The sequence below is a fragment of the Populus alba genome, chromosome 6 (assembly GCF_005239225.2).
Source record: "Populus alba chromosome 6, ASM523922v2, whole genome shotgun sequence".
Lineage (NCBI taxonomy): Eukaryota > Viridiplantae > Streptophyta > Magnoliopsida > Malpighiales > Salicaceae > Populus > Populus alba.
In genome coordinates, this window is record NC_133289.1 from 13,872,197 (window position 1) to 13,895,780 (window position 23,584).

At 30.4% G+C, this 23,584-nt stretch overlaps 1 pseudogene; it reads right to left on the reverse strand.

Moving 5' to 3' along the window:
• Window positions 1–580: 580 nt before the first annotated feature.
• Window positions 581–23,584, reverse strand: part of LOC118048001 (probable inactive receptor kinase At2g26730) — a 28,760-nt pseudogene continuing 5,756 nt past the window's right edge.

Below are 23,584 nucleotides of genomic sequence, written 5' to 3' on the forward strand. Positions count from 1 at the left end.
CTATATGAAAATACTAAAACATCTCCAATTATCCTTTTAATTACACACTATATCCATATAAATTTTACTATCACAATCTACAATAATATGGGTCTAAAATTACAATAAAAACTCCTTATCATTTAGCTTTCTTCATAATAAGCCATGAAAGTTAGCTGGACTTTACAATTTAATATTTTTTATGAGCCTGATCACAAGATAAACAAGGATTTGATGTGCATAAAAATAGCAAAATACAACGTTCAGGATATTGAGCATAGAAACAAATATAATTTTTTTTTTTAAATGAAGTAATAATAATAAATTTAGAAGAAAGAATTTAATAAAAACCAACTAAATCCATGAAATGGTAAAATTCCAATCAATTTATAGAACTCCCCACCCCTAAAAAATAATAATAATAATAATTCAGAATGTAAAATCTCCCCCAATTTAGAAATCATTGCAAATGAGGAAGGAGAAAAAATTGAAATAAAACAAACAAAAAAAAAAAAAGGCGAAGAAAACACATATTGAGCACCCTAGACCGCCCTATCAAAGGCGCACTTTACCAGTGATATTTACGCACATAGTGCACATTGTTACACGAGGCCTTTCAGCACATGTATTTTCCTTGCCTCTTTCAAGAAGAGTTTCTAGGGTGTGACAACATCCGGTGGTGTCTTGGACTCTGGTGGAGGAGTGTGGCCGTCGGATCCTTTAGATGGATCATTAGACGATTGTCGTAACCCATCACCTTGGTCTCCCCTGTTCATGTCTTCAATCATCCTTACAACCTCTTGCATTGCTGGTCTTTGATCAGGCACAGATCATGAAACACAAGTCATTGCTATTTGCAACAACAGCACCATTTCCTCCTCAATGTTATGGAATCTCATCAACTCCACGGCAAGAACCTCAGCAGTCCATTCCTCTCGGACCACTGACTGGACCCACCTAGGTAAATCAGTACCTTCTTCGCCTAACGAGGCTTGATTGGGTGCTTTGCCTGTTAGGAGCTCAAGTAGCAACACACCAAAACTATACACATCAGATTTGAAGGTAACTTTGCGGGTTTTTAATTACCACTTCTGGGGCACGATAGCTAGCCGGCGAAACGACTAGCTAGAAGGAGTAGAGGTGTCAAGGAGCGGGTTGAGTCCGAAATCTGAGATGCTTTGTAGAATGTTGGATGATTTGATGTTGCCATGAACCACCTTTCCCACAATATATATGGAGGTGGGCAAGACCTCTCGCTGCACTCGATCGATGCCACCCCCATTCGGTTAGACTGGCCAGTCTAACAGAGTGCGGCTGACCCTCTACTACCTAGAAAAAAGACATTGTTTGTTAGTTCTAGTTACCAGGCAATTGTATTATTTTTAACAACTGAAAATAAGATTTGATTCTAAAATTTGTTAATTAGCCAAAAATATCATCTTGATCAGCATGCAATAATAATGTCACTCACAAAAATTCTTGATACAAATGAGAAAAACAATTACACAAATTGCAGGACATTACACGATGATTCTTCTTTTTGTTAGGGCAAAGAAGTAGATTTTATAAAAGTTGGGAGAGCATGAATTGTCCAAACCACCCTTCACTTTAAATTAATAAAAAACGCATATATGAAGTCTCTTGTGATGTATCAACATATTTTATATATATTATTTTTGTATAGGTTCATGTTTAAAAGGATCAAGAGCAGAGTAATAATCTAACATATCTAAATTTAGCAGAAAGTCAAGCTCAAATGACATAAATTTGACATGTTTTCAAATTCAACATTATTGGGTTTAAATATACGCTAAGCCTAAGAACATGTGGATGTAGCTTGTTAGCATGCCCAATATCTTTGAGTTCAGCTACACTTTGAGTCCAAGTACAAGTGAGTTTGACGAGCTGTCAAATACAATAACCTTAGATTTAGCTACGCGTTGAGCTCAAGCACATGTGTATCTGATGAGCTATCAGTGACAACATCTTTGGATTCAACTATACGTTGAACCCAGGTATATATGGATCTAACGAGCTGTCAGACTTATCACCTTGGACTTCAAATCATTTCATGTCCAAATGCATATGGAACTAACAATCATTATGGGTCTCATGTTAGGTTATAAGACTTTGTTTATTTATTATTATAGTTGGTAGCATAAAATGTTAAAAATCAAGAGTAATAATCTCCCTATACCTCTAGGTGTATAAAAGTCTTATAAGAATTTATCATATTTTCATTAATATTAATATTGTGTAAGAGATATTTATATTTTATTAATGTAGATATTTATCCCTTATTAATGCTATCAGGAAAAAATAACACTACAACCCCTATATTTATGCAATATGACAAGATTTAGGGACTATATACATATCTCATGAACCACTCAAGTAAATGATTTATATTTTTCTATTATCTAAGTATTTATACTTTTATTCTCAAAGTATTGATCATACATAAACAAGAACAAATATTTTTATTCTTAAAATTCAAAGTTCATTATCTTATTTATTGCAATTTATTATTAAAAATCACTAATTTTATTATTTGAGGGTCTTAATTTAAACTCCATAAAAAATATTGTTTGTAGATATTAGGTCTTCTACTACTAACCATTAATTTGATAAACTCTGGAGAAAAGAATATTAGTGTGAACATATGATTACTCACTATTTAAACACTTAAAATTTCATTCTTAATTATATTAGATTTTAAAACACCATCACCATGAAAAAAATAAAAAAAGACTAAAAATAAAGCAAAAAAGACTACTTCAATTCTACGTAACTAGATAAAAACCTCATTCCTTAGTATGTTAAATTTTAAAACATTATCATCATGAAAAAACAAAAAAGACTAGAAATAAAGCAAAAGAGACTACTATAATTCTACATAACTAGACTGTACTATTGGAAAAAACTATACGAATTCAAGAATAGGCGTGCCAGAAGCTCTGGCTTAGAAAAAGAAATCTAATTCTAGTGAATACTAATGAAATACAAAAGAAGTTCACTAAATTCAAGAGAAGAAATCAGAAATTTGAGCAAAATCAACCCTCCAACTTTTTACATGGTTAGTTATCATTCAAGGAAGGTTTTCTTTTTTCTTATATTTTTCCCAATCGAACAATCTTATTTAGATCTAGCATTGCCCTTCCCCTTTAACTAATACTACATGCCAACCAAAACTGACCGTAATAATGTGGGAGAAGGTAATTAAGGAATATAATGAGAGCTCATAGGTCGGGTGTTGCAATATCCATACACGAACCTAATTTTAAATTTTATACCGGACCCTAAATCTAATCGGGCATAAATCAACCTTAATTTGATGTGGTTTCAGGTATCCGTTGGATATCCGTTGAATATCTATAAAATTAGTTGATTAATCAATAAATTCCTTTCATTTTTTTTTTTTATGAATTATACTGACATCATTGTCAGAAAAAAAAAAAACGAGGCAAAAAAAGAAAGAAAGAGAGAAAAGCATTGCCTTATAAATACATATATCAGTTGAGAAGGCCACTATATTATGTAAAATGAAAGGCATAATGAAATATCTAGAAGATGATGAACACTTCAAACGCAAGAAGGATTAACAATAATAATAATAAAAAAAAAGATCAGCATAAGATGAACAAGTAGCCCATAACAGCTCTGGTGGAGAACAAATTGAAAAAGGCCAAAAGAAAAGACTGAATAGAGCAAGAGGTAATGAGATTGGCAGTGTTATTGTTGACTTAGTGCTTTCTTTAAACATCTATTTGTTTATGTATTTTAAAAGTATTTTTAAAAAAAAAATTAATTTTTTTAATTTGTTTTGCTGTAAATTAATATTTTTTAAATCATTTTGATATGCTAATATCAAAAATAATTTTTAAAAAATAAAAAAAAATATTATTTTGATATATTTTCAGATGAAAAACACTTTGAAAAACAACCGCTACCACACTTTCAAATACCTTTAAAAAAGCCAAGGAAAGATATCGATGAGGAAGTGCGGGGACGCCATAGAAGTGTAGTAGCATAGCCATTTTAGGTTAGGCAGATCAATATCCACACTTTATCTGATCCTGAATATTTTATTTCAAGTATTATCCAAACCCAACTCGAACATAAACAGTAAAAAAAATTTCAAATTAATTAGAGTCAATTTAGGTTGGTGTCCATAAGGTTTGGCTAAGATTGTCAAACCTAGTGGTAGCTACATGAGAGTTGCAAAATTAGATAGGTGTGTATTATTAATTTTAGAGATTGTTTGATATGATAATATTAAAAATAATTTTTTTAAAATAAAAAATATTATTTTTATATATTATAAAATAAAAATTATTTAAAAAATAATTGATACTATATCACCCAACAAACAATCTGTTTAAAATTTAAATTAAAAAAACAGACAAAACAACAACCAAGACACGCGCTAGCCCGCGTAGTTTGCACTCCAAGAATGTTTGTTTGGTTTATTTTATTTAGCCTTCTATTTTTCTTTTTTCTTTTTTCTTCAATGAAGAAAAAAAGGCACCGGTTTTAGAACTGAACATGGAACCATCTGCGCATCATCCGCTGCTAAAGAAATTGCCCCTTAATTAAGCGAATAATGTAATTTAAACAGACCACATTATAACACTCATAATGAATTAGTTATAACACTCGTAAGGAATGCTTTTTTTTACTATTAAGAAAAAAACATACCTGTTAATATATTCAAAAAACAATTAATAATTTATTAATTTCAATTTTAAAAAAATAAAAGAACACTCCTTGAGCACCCGACCAGCCTTGGGGTCACAGGAAGGAATGCTACTTGCTATAATTACCTTGAAATTTCAATGACTGCAACAGACCAATAAGATTTTGACACGCAGCATTACGAGATCCATTTTTCAAGTCCTTCCCTCTCTGGTTTTGAAAAATAAAATAATAAATCTAGGCAACAGTCAACTACCACCACAGAAAAAGCAAAAAGAAAAGGAGAATGAAGCTAGAAAGCATGATACCGTGCAGAAGAGCAGGCAAGCTACCGGCAGGCATGAAATCAGAAACAAGCAAATTCTCATATTTTGAATAATAAAAAGCTCTTAATGGAACCACATTATCATTCTTATTAATCTTTACCAATACCCCCATTTGAATCTGAACTCTCTTTTGGGCTGTGTTTGTTTTTTGAAAAGTAGTTTTTGGGAAATTACTTTCTAAATTTTCATGTGTTTGTTTTTCATTAGGAAAGTTGGTAAATAAAAAATACTTTCCGGTCAACGAAAAACACTTTCCAGTTAAAGAAAAATTTAGCTTAGTTTCCAGAAAAGTATTTTCCTTTTATTTTGGGCAGAAAACACTTTTTGAAAGTTGTGAAAAATTTAGAAATGTCATTATTTGCTGATTATATCAAATTTGGTCCTTAAACTTTTGATTGCTATATATATATATATATATATATATATTTTGTTTTGAATATTTGTTTTTCAATTTCATCCCTTAGAATTTAATTTTTATATTAACTTTGGTCCTCATTTTTATAATTGCTATTTGATTTTCCCTTATCATTTTTTAATTAAAGTTTTTTATCTATCAAATTTGGTCCTCATTCTTTTGATTGTTACTTATTTTATTGGAAATAATTTATGAAATGTTAATTATTATTATTTTAATTTCTTCATGTTTTAATTTTTTTATTTTTTAGATTTGATCTCTATTATTTTGATTATTATTTATTTTATTTGACATAATTTATGAAATTATATTTTTTTTCAATTTTATTCTCATTCAACTTTTTAATTTGTAAGATTTGTTCCTCGTTATTTTAATAAATTTGAGAAAAATAAAATATTAATAAGTTATTTTCCAGCTCATTTTCCATGACATAACCAAACACTGGAAAGTGTTTTCTAACTTATTTTTCATTACACTACCAAACATCGAAAAATACTTTCCCGGAATTCACTTTCTCGGAATTCACTTTTTTAAAAAAAAACTACTTTCCAGCAAACAAACAGGGCCTTAGAAACCATCACATCTTTCAACCTCTTCACAACCACAGTTGTCCCTTCCTCCAAGACCACCTTATATGTTAGAAACATTTAGTATGAAAACAAATATGGAGTTGACTTATATACGTGAAAACATTATTTTTAAGGTGTTTATTTGTTTCACATCGAGACATCGCCTCTATAATACAACTAAGCCCTCTAAACCTCTAAAAGAATGAGAAGATAAGACTAAGAAAAGAATATATGTTTTTATTATGTTTTATTTTCTATATAGTAACATACTTTTATAGACTAGAAACATAATGATAAAATAGTATGATTGTTCATCAAATAATATAAGTATTGATGAAACACCATGATTGTTCATCAAACAAAATGGTTATTCATCAAATAATATAACTATTGATGAAACATCATGACTGTTCATCAAACAATATGATTGTTGATGAAATTCTATGATTGTTCATCAAACAATATGACTATGCATCAAATAATATGACTATTGATGAAATACTATGACTGTACATGAAACAATATGACTACTCATATTAAGTTTCAAGTTTCAAATGCGATCTTTTGATATTATAAATATTCATATAATAGCATTAGGAAGCCAAATAGAAGAGTATGTCCATCATGGCTTAATTTACTATAAATAGAAACCCACATTTTTGAGATTAAGAGGGAGTGTTTCTTTCCAATAGAGGATAAACATCTTTTCTTTCTTTATTTATTTACAAACTACACCAATAATCTCTCACTAGTTTGTAATGAATGTATTTTCACTTGATAGAATTATGCTTACAAGAAAGTATTTTGCAATTTAAACCTTTAATTAGTGCTAGAACTTGAATCCTACTAAACTTATTGGTGTCTGCAGATTAAAATAAAATTTTTGTTGTAGAATAGAAGATGCTATATACATAATACTATCCAAACTCTTAAAAAAGTTTATAACTGTTTAGCACTATTATGGCTATGTGCTAATATCTTATTTTCATGAATATTTACAAGAAAAAACCCTAACTCTTATTTAAAGCGGCGCCACTTCTATATTCATATAGATGGAATTATACATGTCTCCATTACATTAAACACGAACTTTAAATTTCATTAAGAGCCTATGCTCATTCTCCTTTACATAATATAACACACTAAATACTATCAAAATAGGGTCTAAAATTAATTATCAGTGTCCAACAGATATTAAACAGTAACTTGTTGTTACCCATTAAACTTAGAGATAAGCTTATTGCTGATCCGAAGCTGGTTTCAACCCCATTTCATTAGTTGTTTTTCATACCATGTCTCTATATAGTTCCTTTGTGAGCGAATCCGCTAAATTATTCACAGACTTCACGTAGACAATGGTGATTACCTTATTTGTAATCAACTCTCGAATATATCTATGTCGAATGCTTATATGTCTTGACTTACCATTGTGAGTGTTACTATAAGCTCGATACATAGTTGTTTCACCATCGCAGTATAAGGAAATAGTTGACATAGGTTGTGGCCACGGCTTAATATTAAACAACATATTTCTTAGTCATTCTACTTCTTTATCTGCAACAATCATAGCAATAAATTCTAATTTTATGGTAGAATGAGAGATGCATGTTTATTTTTTAGAAGCTTAAGATATTGCACCTCCTCTAAATGAGAAAATCCATCCTGATGTTGACTTATTATCACTTGAACTAGTCATCCAACTTCCATCACTATATCCTTCCATCACAATTGGAAAGTCAGAATAAAACAAACCCAAATCGATCATTCTTTTTAGGTAACCAAAGACTCTTGCAATAGCCTTCTAATGATCTGTATTCGACTTGCTTGTATATCTTGATAACTTGCATATAGCAAAAGTTATAACTGGTCTTCTATAATGCATAACATACATAAAACTTCCAATGGCATTAGCATATTCTAGTTGTGCTATCGCTTTATCACAATAATCATTTAACTTTATGCTAGAGTCAAATGAGATATTAGCCTCCTTTATATTGAGATACTTAAACTTATCAAAAAAATTTTCAATATAATATGACTAATTAAATGCATAGCCATTACTATGTTTCTTAACTTTGATACCTAAAATTATATCTACTTCACCAAGATCTTTCATTTTAAAGATGGAAGTACGACGACATTTTGGTTTCAACTATTCCAATCATATTGGTATTAAATATTAACATATCATTTATGTAGAGATAAATAATCACACCAATAACTTTTGTAAATTTAGAATGCATACACTTATCAGCACCATTGTGATGAAAACCATTAAACAAAATTGCTTTGTCAAACTTTTCATGCCATTGTTTCGAAGCTTGATTTAAACCATATAAAGACTTTACCAATTTACAGACTTTTTCTTCATTTCCAGGAAGTATAAAAGCCTCAAGTTGCTCCATGTACACTTCCTCCTTTAAATCTTCATTTAGGAAAGTTGTCTTTACATCTATTTGATGAACATACAATTTATAAATTGATGCTAATTTAAATAAAACTCTAATTGATATAATTCTTGCCACCAGAGAATAAGTGTCAAAATAATCAACACTTTCTTTTTGAGTAAAACCTTTAGCAACTAATCTTGCCTTGAAGGTTTGTATAGAACCATCAGTATTGTATTTTCTTCTAAACACCCATTTACATTCTATTGGCTTAGAACCTGGAGGTAAATCTACTAGGACGCAAGTATTTTTTAAATAATATTGAATCCATTTCATCATTTATCGCTTCTTTCCAAAAAGTAACATCCATAGAAGACATAGCTTAACTAAATGTTTTTGGATCATCTTCCATATTTAGGATCATAGGTGTCTTTTTCAATACTGTATTTCTATCACCTTCCATTAAAAATGCAATTGAATCAATAGAAATAAAATTTATATCTATATGTTTTTCCTTTCTAACTTTTTGACTTCTTCTAGGTTCACTTGAACCTTTTACCTCTAGTTTTTTATGTTTTTTACTTAATGTTGAGCTAGGAGTCATTATTTTTAGATTTAGTTCTTGCATATTTGAATCACTTATGAATTTATTTTCGATAAATTCAACATGTATAGATTCAATAATCACATTAGTTTCTAAATCCAAAAGTCTATAAGCCTTTGAATTTTATGCATAACCAACAAAAACACTCTTAAGACCTCTGGGTTCTAATTTTGTTCATTGAGGATTAGAAATTTTATAAAAAGCTACACACCTCACACTTTAAAATAATTCAGATTTCGTTTTCTACCATTCCATGCTTCATAGGGAAAAACATTTAATTTTTTAGATAGCACTTTATTATGAATGTGACATGCAGTAAGTAAGGCTTCACCCAATTATTTGGTAATTTAGCATTCAAAAGAATGGCATTGACCATATCCACCAAGGTCTTATTTTTCCTTTCAACAAGTCCATTATGTTGTGGTGCATAGGGTGCTGTCATTTGATGGATTATTCATTTTTCCTCATAAAATATAGAAAACTCTTTAGAAAAGTATTCACCACCTCTATCACTTTTAAAAACTTTAATTTGCCTTTCCTTTTGATTTTCTACCATTTTCTTGACTTCCTTGAATTTTCCAAAAGTTTCATCTTTAGTTCTTAACAAGTAAACATAGGTAAAATGAGAATAATTATCAATGAAAGTTATGAAATATATTTTCCCACCCCTTGTTAACATATCATTTATTTTATATATATTAGAATAAACCAACTCAAGTAATTGATAATTCCTTTCTACTTTAGAAAAAAGGCTTCTTTGTCATATTTGTTTGAATATATACTTTACATTTGTTATTATTATTATTATTACGGTAATATGAAATATAACCATGCTTACACATATATTTAAATATGTATAATTTAGATGTCCTAATCTAGCATGTCAAAGAAGAGAAATAGATTCAACCATAAAAGCAGAAATAACATTGATTTTATTAATATTGAACTTAAATATGCCATCACAGGAATAACCATTTCCCACAAACATCCCTCTTAGTTACAATAACCTTATCAGACTCCAAAACAATCTTGAATCTTTTATTACTCAAGAGACTAGCATATACAAGGTATTTTCTAACTTCAAGAACATGAAACACATTGACTAAAAACAATTTTTATCTAGAAGTAAAGTACAACTCAAGAGTTTTTTTTCCCAAACTTTGGTAGAATTATGGTTGCCCATCAAAACCACTTTAGGTTTTTTCAATTCATCATAAGTCTTGAACCATGTTTTGTTGTTGTAAACATGAATTGTTGTACCAGAACTTAACCACCAATCCAAAGTCTTTGCAACATCAGTTTTCATATTTAATTCGGTAATCATTCCAATTTAAATGTTTGAAACCATGGAAACTAATTTCTTGACTTTGTCTTTTTCAACAATATTCACTTTGAAAGAACCACCTTTCTTGTTGAAATTCTTGAATTTGCACTCTTTTATATAGTGCCTTTTATTTCCACAATGGAAACAAACTCTACGCTTCTTATTAGCATTTTGTTTCTTCTTGAATTTATTTCCTTTCTTTTACACTTTCATATTGTTTTGAGTCATTGTCAAACCAGTTTCAGTAATCCAAATTCACTTTAGAATTTGTTGCTTACAATTCACACATACGAGATTGAACCTCAATTCGCAAGTGTGTTTGAAACTGTTCAAATATATAATTGTTTGTAGAATGCAACATTTTCTTTCTATATTCATTCCATGATGGAGGAAGTTTCGATAAAATAGCCCCCACTTAAAATGAATCAGGAACTTTGATATCCAAATCACTAAGTTTTGATATTAGCATTTGAATTTCATGGACTTGATCCATGATTGACTTATTATTAGTAATCTCATACTTAAAAAATTTTAAAGCAAAAAAACGATCAGAACCTGATTTGTCTTGCTTATAGTGTGTTTCCAAGGCAGCCTAAATTTCTTATGGCGACTTTAATTTAGAAAAGATGTCATAAATTCAACTGGGTAGAGTATTCAATATATGCCTCGACAAAGCACTTCATCTTCTTCACGTTTTATTCTTGCAATTCTTATAGTAGTAGATTCATCTTCTTGTGGTTCAGGTAATGCAGATAGGTTTGGGTCAAGAATATAGTAAATCTTTAATGAAGTAAGTAGGAATATCATCTTGTCCATCCATCTTGTGTAATTCGTATCATCGAATTGATCTAGTTGAATTTTGACATCTTTAGCAACTTTGACACTAGAATTCATATTTTTCTCCATCAAATAAACACCTTAAAATTGTTAGAAATATTTTAGTATGGAAATAAATATGGAGTTGGCTTAGAGGTGTGAAAACACTATCTTTAAGGTGTTTATTTGTACCACACAAGAATAATACCTCCAAGATACAACTAAGCCCTCTAAACCTTTAAGAGAATAAGAAGATAAGATCAAGAAAATAATATATGTTTTTATTATATTTTATTTTCTATATAGTAATATGTTTTTATAGACTTAAAACATAACGATGAAACAATATGACTGTTCATCTTATCTTTTTTTTTTTTCCTCTAGGTTTCTGTTCATTTTTTTTTGTTTTTAATTATCTGCTCACAATATCTATTTGCTCATATGTGTGTGTGTGTGTGTGTGTGTGTGTGTGTGTGTGTTGGGGGGGGGGGGGGGGACGCGCGTGTATCAAGAACCTCTTTAACTTCCCCATCCTTTTACCGAAAAACTCAATAGATTCAGGATTTTCGTTTAAGTTTGGACTATTCAGAGTTACTAATGATAGGTGTGATATTGTTGCTACCCATTTCATTGTTGATGACAATGAGCCTGAGTTTGTTTTGGTTTTTTTATTTTACTTTTTGAAGCCACAAGCTATTTCCAAAAATTAATCAGTCCCGTTCTCTTCCTTCTCAGCAACAAGAAGACCCTCAAGATCCTTCCTGATCACCTGCTTACCATAACAACAAGTGTAGCACAAACACAGAAGCAATCTTCACCACCCTCACCAAGAACTAAGCTATTTGTTTTTAAAACAAAGAATAAATATTGGAAAAACAAAACTACACTTTTCAATGACTTGCCTCCATTATGTTCGGTAAGCTGTATATTTGATATGGAACAAAGTAGGACTCTAACTGCCATTGAATGCCTTCAGTGATGAATAATTATGATACTACCTTTACTCAGAATCACTTTCCAGGAACTCTCTTTTCTTGTTTCTCAATAACTTTAGACGGTTAATTTATGCTTGATAATATTGACTATCATGGGACATTTATTGCTATTCAATTATCAATACACTAGGAGAGACTTAAGAGAGCTTTTGAAAACGTTTCAAAAAATTCAATTTCTTTTTGTGTAAAATTAATTTTTTTTTTGTATGTTTTGAATCTTTTTGATACGCTGATTTCAAAAATAATTTTTTAAAAATTAAAAAATCATTATTTTAATGTATTTCAATATAAAAAGTACTTTAAAAAACAATCGTAACTACACTTCCAAACTAGCTCTTAAAGCTGTTGTATTTTATTAACATTTTAATGAACCTTTCAATATGATTATATTAGAACTGCGAAGAAATATAAACAAATCAATATGGTTATATTTGTTTAAAAAAGTTAACTCATGTTAACATTATTTTTGTCTTTTTAGGTTTATGATTTTTTTACCTTTTCTTTCCATTGACTATTTTTAAATTCTTTTGTATAATTGATTTTTTTTTCAATTTTATCTTTCATTATTTAATTGATTGAGACTAAGTTTTAGAGTTTTTTCAAATAGGGTGCTTCAAGTCTAATTTACCTGAGTCATGAGTTTGAAAAGTTAACATGGGTTGGCATTTTAAAAAAAAATAAATGGATTTTGTAATTTTTTTTATCATGTTTTTATCAAAAATAAGTTGTAGGTTTGACGAGATTTTTTTAGTCGGCTTGACCATGATTATGAGGGTTACAAGATTGTCATGTTAACTTAGGTTGACTAGGGTCAAATTTTTCAGGTCTTTTTTCACCCCTTTTATCCTTCCATATTTAATGGGTTGTTAATTAAGATACATCATTTGTCTTTTTGTTTTTTGAAAAAAAAAAATATTTCTAATCAATTTTTTTAAAAAAATTTAGTCCATCTATTATCGCTGTTTATTTTTTTTTCTTCTAATTAAAATAAAACCAACTTATTTGATTTAGTTAGGTCTATCACCCGCGCCATAATTGTTTTTTTAACACACCCTGACAACATTTAAATATTATTTTTTATGTTAAAAAAAAAAAAAATCGGTTTTGTGTAGCGCAGGTAAATGGCTAGTAGATGCTATATATTAAGTAAATGTGACTTATATAGACAAAATAACATTAGCACATCCTTTAACATAAATAATTAGGATCGGCGGTGGATCTTGAATAAGATTTCAGGGGAAGTAAGAACATGGCTAAATATACAGAGTTGTAGCTCTTAGTGACTCTCAATTGTGTCCTTGTCAATTTTGGGCAATAGCTTATGTAAAACCTAAAAAGAAAATAACTTAATTCACAAATATCACATTTAAATTTTATGTGTTGAGAAGAAAACAATTTTGGGTTAATGACTCAAATATGTTTTTATATCTGTAATTAAACTAATTTTATCATTGTCTGTTTTGTATCTATTTCTTATGAGTGACCTGAAAACCTTGCCATAGAGATATATTATAAAATTAATGTATATATTAGAAATATAAGGACAAATTAAATCATTAATAAAAAAAATTATTTGTTCAAGAATATGTATTTTTGTTGCTTAAAAGTAATATGTATGCAAAGAGAGATTTTTAGGCATTAATTCTAACATTATACTCATATTGTAGATTCACTTTGTAAGCATTGACACCTCTAATGAATAATCTCTTCTAAGCATCAAATTTGATAGGCATTAACACCTTTAATGAATAATCTCCTCTAAACATCAATTTTCTAGTACAAAGACAACCTCTTTTTATCTTTTATTTTCCTGAACACATACTTTTCAATCATTTTCTCAATTTGTGTCATTTATTTTTAAACAATGCTTTCATCACTTGTACTTTTTTATTTCCTTCAAGTCTAATCTTTTAATCAATAAGTAATTTTGTAATGTATTATGTAAAAATCATGAATGCTCAATATATTTTATTTTCTTTTATTGCGAACATATATTCTCTTCATGCTTTAAAAACAAGAAGAAGCTGAAATTTAAGGATAAAATCATTATAACTCATTCAACCTAAGAGATTGTCATTAATTGGAATTCGCTAAAACCAGCTAAGCTGATAGCATGGTGTAATTGTGGCAATATTAATGTCCAAATTAAGACTAAAACTTTACGAGAATTATGAAACTGAACAAAACATAAAACGAATCTGCGGAATGAAGTCAAGCCCTTCTACAGTTTTTGCTGGATAGAGCAGATCATCAAAAAAACGTTGATTGAAGACTTAAAAGACAAAGTGGTTGATTGAATGGACAGCTGACCATTTGGCTCTTCATTCGAGAAAAAAAGTTGATTTCTAGGAAGAAGATCAGCCTTGAAAAAAGTTTCATCATCAACACTCATTCATTGTCTTATAATATTTTCGTACTCTGACTTTTGGCTCAATTTTTTGTCCTTCTGTGCGAATAGATGAAGAGACTCGGGAGCACAACTCCTTCAACCTAATTTTTTTTTTTTTTTAATAAAAAAATTAATTTTATTTTATATTTTTAAATTATTTTGATGTGATGATCTTAAAAAATAATTTTTTAAAAATAAAAATAATTTATTTTAATATATTTCTAAGCAAAAACCATTTTGAACTGTAACCACAACCACAATTCCAAACAAGTAAGTCACATGTTGTACACAGTTCTGAAGCTTTGTTTTTATACATACAAAAATAAAATAAAATTATTTACATATATTTAATATATTAATAAAAGATTTATTATTAATTAATTAGATCTCATGCATAACATGACATAACAATATATATATATATATATATAATACACCCCTAGCATGTTATTCTAATTAGTCAATAATGGACATATCTAAACTAATTCACTCAAGCCGTTGAAAGAAAAGAAGTAGCTGTTGCAAATCTTTATAAATCCTTTGCAAGCACCTCGGTTGTAGCTTTTTTTGTCATTTCTTTCTTGATCTTAGAATACAAAATAATTTTTTATCTAAATTTTTATATTTTTAAATTACATAACATTTGCATAATTAATTAAGAAAACTCAAGTTACATTTGAGGGGAATTAGATGAGAAAATAATTTACAACCTAGAAGAAAAATAGAGATAAGGTAGAACACACAAGCTCTATTGAATAAAAATCACAACCATTCAACCATCAAATAAAAACACAATCACATTCTTTTTTAATGTTCATAATCATTCATCATACATAAACGTATTTTAGTATCATAATAAATTACATTGCATGATTCAATTCTAATTATTAGCTTCATGTGCTACTATAAAATAATATTATGTAACACTTAGAAATATTCAATCAAATCTAATTTGATAATTCCCCAAACAAAACAAATTTTATTTAACATAAATTCCATGAAATTTTTTTTCAAAACTTAATAAGAAAAATAATCATATTAAAATTCTTATTAATATCCTAAACTATTTTAGGATTAATTAAACAAAATTTTCTAGCTTAAAAAGCTCATTATTTTAAAAAAAAACTATTTTTCTAAATATTGTTTAATTAAACCATTTAATTAAATAAACTCTATTCCCATTAGGATATCATAAAACTCAAAAAATTGAATTAAACAATTTAATTCATTCATAATCCTATTAGAAAAATCAATTCTTTAATTAAAATAATTTAAGGTATAAAATCCAAATTTTAGTTAATTGAAATTTTTTTTAATTAAATCCTAATCATATTAGAAAAATTAATTCTATAATTAATTTAATTTGGGTTTCAATTAAAACAATATCAAAATTTTATTTGCGGGGTTAAAAAAACATAAAGAAGAGGGTAAAAGAGTATTTTTCATTAAAACAAACCTCATGGTCATAACATAAAATAGGAGGGGTAAAATACCCAAAAACCCTAAAACCATATGCATCTCCCCTTCTTCTTCCATGTGTCGTCGGCAAGGCACCTTGCCCTTGCCATCAGTGTGCTTTCAAGTGGCAACACCAAGGTTGTTGTAGCCTTATGCAACCATTATGGCTGGTGTTGCCACATACGGCAACGTGCAACACTGTTACACACACACACACACACACACCTAAGTACCTTCATATAATTTATGTTATATCCAATGTTTGTCCCTTTATTATTTTGATTAAGATAGCATGTAATAGGATCAAAGCATAACATTTTCTATATAATATAACTTAGTGATTTCAAGTGTAAGGATCACTTATACAACCATCATGTGAGCCTTTTCACTGACATCGATGATCTCTCAACATGGAATTTTTATGCAGGTCAGTTCAGTATACATGTGTTATGACAAGCACCTATATATTGTTTCCAGGTATCTCTTATACCTCAGCTTATAAGAACAATTACTTCATTTTATAAAGGAAATAACATAATATATACTAGTTTGTACGAATTTAATAAATGTCCAGTATTTAAATGAGCATTGACTAGGAATGTTTTAGGAATAATGCTTTGATGCAATAAGAATCCTATAATTATAATAACTTTATAATTTTCTGTGCAAAATATTTTTGTCTATAGACTTTATCTTTACTTTAGATTGATAAATAAAATATTATATGAATATTAAAGATAAATTAAGCTATTATTAATAATAAATATGTATTTACATGATTATAATAATGTCACGTGTAACTAACTGATTGGTTACAAGGCATATTAAACTAATAACTTTATCAATGAATTTAAGGATTGTTTTGTATCATTTTTGTTTCTATTTTCTATTTTTTTTGTAATTTTATTTTGAAACAATATATAAAAATGAAATCTTATTCCTTTTTATTTTATTTATTTTTTTAAAAAATAAAATTCACAACAAGTTTTGAAAGCTTCTAAAAACCAAAAAAGAAGTTTTCAAAACTTGATTTTTACATAGCCATTATATATTTTGAGAGTGAGGTTGGGTTTAATAGTTGGGATATGAATGTGGATCATGTTGAAGGTTCAAATCGAGATATGGTTGAGGTGTCCAAGATTCATGTTAGGACCATATTTAGGGTACCTAGTTTGAAGCCAAGACATGATTAAGGATGGTTGAGGTTTGAGCAAGACTTGGTCCAAGACACCCGAGATCCTGTCTAAGACCTACTTTAGAGTGACCAAGAATTGGTTATGAACATAGTATAAAGTGTATGACAGTTGGTCTGAGGCACTTGAGCTTCAGCTTATGACCATATCTATAGCATTCATGGGTTAGTCCAAGACCTAGTCTAGGATGTTTAACAATGGGTGTAAGGCACCCAAGGTTTGATTTGCGACTAATGCTAGGGTTTGGTGTATTAAGGGTTGGTTCAAGATAGAGTTTGGGTTTTCTAAAGAATGGTTCAAGTTCAGGTTTGAGGTATTGAGGGGTTTTGATTGTCAGTCCATGACTAGACTAAAGGCCTAAGAGTTGGTTTTAAATCCACAGGGTTTTGGTTAGGACCTATAATAGGTGCTAGGGGTTGAAAAAAAAAACATAATCTAGATCATTTAATTCTTATAAGAAGAGTTAATTTAGGAGGCTCCGGGTTTGTTTTAAAACTAGGCAAGGGGATAAGATCAAATATTGATTGCTTAAGGTTAAGGAGAAGATTAAGTTTAATATGTTGGGCTTCTTAAAACACATATACACAATAGAAACTATAAATTTAAAATTATTTGGATATCCTAAATGATATGATTTAACCATGGATTTGTCATGAAAAGGCCTTTGATTTTGGGTTTGGGTTTGATAGGGAGGCCATTCGACCAAGATTGTGTTTTTCCTTGGAATTAACTTGTGTTCCTTCAGCCATGATAGGTTTTTTTGCATGGGATAGTTTCAGCTAGCCTTAGTTTGTGCATGATGATGAGTTTAGTCCAATCTCTTTGATGGTTCATTCATCCAACTCAGGTCAACCCATTTTTGGGTCTGTTTGGACAACAAAGTAGGCTTGCTAGAAGCTTGTATCAGGTCTGATTTGGAGAATATTTAGGAGAGTATTTAATAACAATGGAGGAAATTTACTAGTTATAGAAAGAAACTAAACGGGGCTATTAGATTTGAATCCTAGATTTGGAAGGATTATGTAATGCTAAAGATTTGATTCTCTTAGTTAAATAAGAAAAGTGATGGGTTGCTACAAGGGGAATTAATTTATGAGAATTTTTTTCATGTTCTGAAGGGAAATCCTAGTTCTATAAGGAAAGAAGACTTTAACAATTAAATTCCTATTTAGATCAGATTTCCTAACTTCTAAAAGACTTTAAAAGTTGGTTAAGCAATCCTAAAGTATCTAGGAAGGTGCATCTCAGTCAAAAGTTATTTACAATACGGGATGTTGTTACTCATTTTTGGACCTTATGTGCTAGAGAAGGTGTATACCCCTCGTTCGAACTGAGTGTAGGAGTTTAGCTCATGTTTGCCAGAAAAAATTGATAAAAAAAAAAACAGAGAAATATATATATTTGTTTTTTTTTTTTTTTGAAACCTTGTTTGAGCTGTTTTTCTGCTCTTTTTATCCTTTCTTTTTTGCTACCAAAATTGTTAGGTTTTTTTGGGTTGATCAAGAGTCTTCATGATGTTAATTTCGTTCCTTCTTTATCTGGTCTTTAAGGTTGAATAAATCCGTCAGAATTTGCATTAAAAAAAAAATGGTTCTGCTGCTGTCATGATTTTTTGTTCCAACTTAGGCTCTGATTCTAACTTGGTTTCGTATGATATCTGACCATCCTAGGTATATTTTATCACTGACGACATGTTGAAAAATGGACGTACACCTTTATTAGGTCCTAGGGATCATTGTTCTTAGGGCAGATTCTCAGTCAGATTTGGATGCTCAACATTGTCAGATTAAGAACCTTTTTGACTAACTCGATTACTACCAGTTTCTGTTCTCTAAAACAGTTTTATCTCACTTCGACTCCTTCATCAAAGTTGTAGTCCTAGACGTGTAGATGAATTTGGGATTTTGAATCACTTGATTTCGATATCAGAGACTTAAGATATCTAATGTGAAAGTAGAGAATTCTACCGTGAGAAGGATATTGACCCAAGTCTGCACTAAAACAACTCTATTTTTGGCCTAGTTTTTGTGATTTTTGTTCTTAGTTCATACTCTCAGTCATATTAGGATTCTCGGCATTCGTTAGTTTCTGAGTTAGACCTGGAGATCCCTTTTGGCCAACCAAATTATTGCTAGATTCTATTCTGTAAAAAGGATTTATCTCACTTCGACTCCTTCATAAAAGTTGTAGTCCTAGAGGCATAGATGAATTTGGGCTTTTGAATCACTTGATTTCGATATCAGAGGCTCAAGATATTCCCGTTTGAATATCTAACGTGAAGGCAGAGAATTCTGCCGCGAGAAGGATATTGACCTGAGTCTGCACTAAAAAAACTCTATTTTCAGCCTAGTTTTTGTGATTTTGTTCTTAGTTCATACTCTCAGTCATATTAGGATTCTCGGCATTCTTCAGTTTTTGAGTTAGACCCGGAGATCCCTTTTGACCAACCAAATTACTACTAGATTCTGTTCTGTAAAGAGATTTTATCTCACTTCGACTCTTTCATCAAAGTTGTAGTCCTAGATGTGTAGATGAATTTTGGGCTTTTGAATCGCTTGATTCAGATATCAGAAGCTCAAGATATTCCCATTTGAATATCTAACGTGAAGGTAAAAAATTCTGCCATGCGAAGGATATAGCCCAAGTTCGCGGGGCTGATTCAAAGGATTTTTTTTGGATCAAGGACTAAATAAAAAAGTGTTAAAATAAGGGATTGAATTCAAGAAGGATATTGAAAGCTGGAGAGGGGGGCTAGATCATCATAACTGACAAGATTGTTTCCACACCGAATAAGGAAAATGAGACTTTGCAGGTGCACCCTCCAGCTGATTTCTTTTCTTTTTTCATTGCAAATTCATGTTGTTTTTCCTTTATCATCATTCCTGATTTTTGGAGCTGCAACCATGTTTTTCTTGCCTCATTTCAAAGGGAGCAGCTGGCGCTATGGAAGGATAGAAAGAAGCTACACCATCCTCTAAAAAGCTGGAAAGAAATCAGACATCAGAATCATGATAATTCAGTTTCCTTTTGTGATTTTTTTACTACAAATCAGCATGGATTTGCATCCTAGAATTAATGCATTGAATCCTTCCTAAATAGAGATATGTTAGACTATATATAAGCCCCTCTAATGACCTAGGAAGGAGGCAGAAAAGAGAGGAGAGAATAGAGAAAACAAAAAAAAAAAGGAGAAAACCAGAGAAAAAAAAACAGCAAACAAAAAGATAAGAAAAACACAAGATTGACAGAGTAAAAAACATAGTAAATAAAGGGAGTTTTCTTTCTTGCATGCTGGTGTTATTGGCAGAAAAGAGAGGAGAGAATAGAGAACACAAACGTTTGCTTAGTTTTATTTCATCTTCTATAGAAAAGAAAACAGTGAGACTTGCAGGTAAGTCTTAACTTTCTTCTCCTTTGCTACCTTTAAATATGTTGCACCTGTTTTGTCTTTGCTTTGCACATTCATTTTTTTTACTATACAATGAACGCTTGCCTTGTTTTGTTCCTATCGTGGCTTTGAGTTTTAGATGAGTGACTATGTTAAGAGGGCTAGCCTCTAGTGTTTCGTTTTCTTTCTTTCTTTCACTGTTTCAGAATTAAGGAACCGAGGAAGGGGGCTATTGTTTCTTCATCATCAGCTCCCTTTTCTGTTCATGTCCTTCCATGTTCTTTAATTGAAATTGCCGGCCAGGTTTTCTTTGGTTTTTAGTCCGTGATATAATTGTGTTATAAAAGCATGTCGTCCCAAGCTCTTCTTTTTTGTATGAAACTAGTATGACAGTTTCTCCCAGATTGGTAAAAAGTAAATAGGTCATGATTCATGGACACATGCAGTAGGATTTTGATTTCAAAATTTCAGTCAAAACTTTGGTTCCCTTATGCATACGGGTTTAGTCTTTTCCAGTGTACATAATTTTAAGTTGATTTGGCTTTGAACGATTTTTGTCATGAATTGTTTCAAGTTTCTTGTAGTTCTTATAATATGAATAATGGCTTGCTACTTTCCATTTTGGTGTTTACGTCTAATTGTGATGTTTGCGTTTTGACAAAAAATATAAAGAAAAATGTTTTTCTTGTGTGTTGCATACCCTAACATGTTTTGAACGTTTTTTTATACAAAAAAATATTGGAAGTTTTAAAAATGTATTTTCGCATGGATTTTTCTTAAACACAACAAAAATTATTTTCTTGCATTTCTGGATTTTACAACATGTTAGTAAAACTCCAAAGGGTATTGGCCAATATTCCAAAAAAATATAAAAATCTTATTTTTTTTAGGGGGGAATTCATTTATTATCCACCGCTAATCTTTGGATAAAGAAATCCTTAAAGGACGAATATCCAAAATATTATTGGGAATAATAAATCCGCACATATCCTTGAAAGAAGCCTTGATTATAATTAAGACATTTAAAAAAAAAAAATTTACTTCACTGTTTACGAGCGTGTAAGAATATAAAACACTAAAAAAATTAGGCGCCCCAGATTTCTAAATTTTTTTCCTCTTTACGATTTACAAGTTGCAAACTCTTGAAATACTAAGGAAAAAATGAGCTTTTGAAGCACATGGAATCTCCTTGGATTTCTATCCTAATAAATTTAGTTTGAATCAAACCTAGGAAAACTAATGGGATTAGAAAACACTAACACCATAATAATATTAAAGCAAACCAAACACCAAGCAACTTACCTTGGGTAGGGTGTACTAAGGGTGCTAATATATTCCCTTTACGCAACCAGTCCCTTGCCTTAGAATCTCTGAAAGACTAGTTAGGGTTCCTAGCGATCAAAATACTAGGTGGCGACTCCTTTAAATAAAAAGAAAACCCTGAAATCAATCGATGGTCCCCACGACGCCGTGCTCCGCTGCGAGGGTGCGACAAGGGAATTAAAATATTTTATCTTGTTTTTCTTTCTATTAACTACTGCATCAATAAAATAAAACCATAATAATATTAAAGCAAACCAAACACCAATCAACTTACCTTAGATAGGGCATACTAAGGATGCTAATACATTCTTTTACGCAACCAGTCCCTTGCCTTAGAATATCTGAAAGATCAGTTAGGGTTTTTAGTGACCAAAATACTAGGTGACGACTCCTTTAAACAAGAAAAAAGACCCCGAAATCAATCGATGATCACCGCGACATCGTGCTCCACTGCGGGGGTGCGATAGGGGAATTAAAATATTTTATCTTGTTTTTCTTTCTATTATTTGCGGCATCAATAAAATAATGTCCAAACTTCTTGTTTTCAATATTATTTTTATGTTTGAGTTTAATTAATACTTTAGATTTCAACTAAGATCTAAAGCTTGTTTGGATTAGGGTTTGAGCTTATTAGCAAAGGTTTCGGGTCAATTTTTATAAGTGAGTTAATTTAGCCTACAAGGATAGATGCATTAGGTTTAATTTCTTAGAACTATTTAAACACATGTAAAGCCTAATTTTTTTTAAAAAAAACCTTTTTAATGAGTAATACTTCTAAACATTTTAGTTTTAATACATGAGAGATTTTTGCATTCTTTGGTTCTTGAATAAATTAAATTTGACTTATCAAAGATTAATTGGATTCGTGATGTCATTCGACTTCACTCTAATACTATTGGTGGCTTGGGATAGGTTTTCATTGTGCACACTCCTATCAGATCTTTTTCTGCTTTCAAGGATCAGAAACTAAATTTTGATTGTGGGTTGTGTGACCATGTGATTACGAGGTTCACATCGCTAAGGATTCATTTAGACACATCTAGAGTTGTTTCAAGTTTATATAAAGATTATCTCAAGATCAGATGTTATTTTTTGCTTTGAATAATTGCTTCAAGACTAGTTTGTTAGAAACCACAAGTCGTCTAAGTGCTCGACCTCTAACAATAATCCACATGAACCACCACCAAGAAATCTCCTAAACCTTTTTAGGAGAGATGTATTGTTATATCTTTGAGTGCTAACTTTTTTTTTTTTCCCCAGGTGTTCTGTACTTTACTGTGTACTAGTAGGATGAATTAGAAATCTATATAAGCAAAAGCAGTTGCCGAATTCTATCTCTACCGCTGCAATAGCTTGTAACAACTAACTTGCTACCAAAAATGAAAACCAACCGACAAAAGCATGATTTTAGGAAGAGCATTCTATCTCTACCGCTGTAATAGCTTGTACCAACTAACTTCCTACCAAAAATGAAAACCAACCGACAAAAGCATGATTTTAGGAAGAGCATTCATTTTGTCAGTAGTAGGATTTAAAAGGTTGATCGTTCCCATTAGGGTTTAAACAACTTTAGGAACCGCCATTTGAATGGCACAAGGAGCTTTCAAAATCTCAGCAAACCATGTATGGCCCTATTTGCTTTTGAATTCTTGGTTTGTGGCTCTCTTTGGTCTTTGTCCTTTCAGCTTTTAATTCTCCAACAAGAATCGCGCCAACCTGCGAG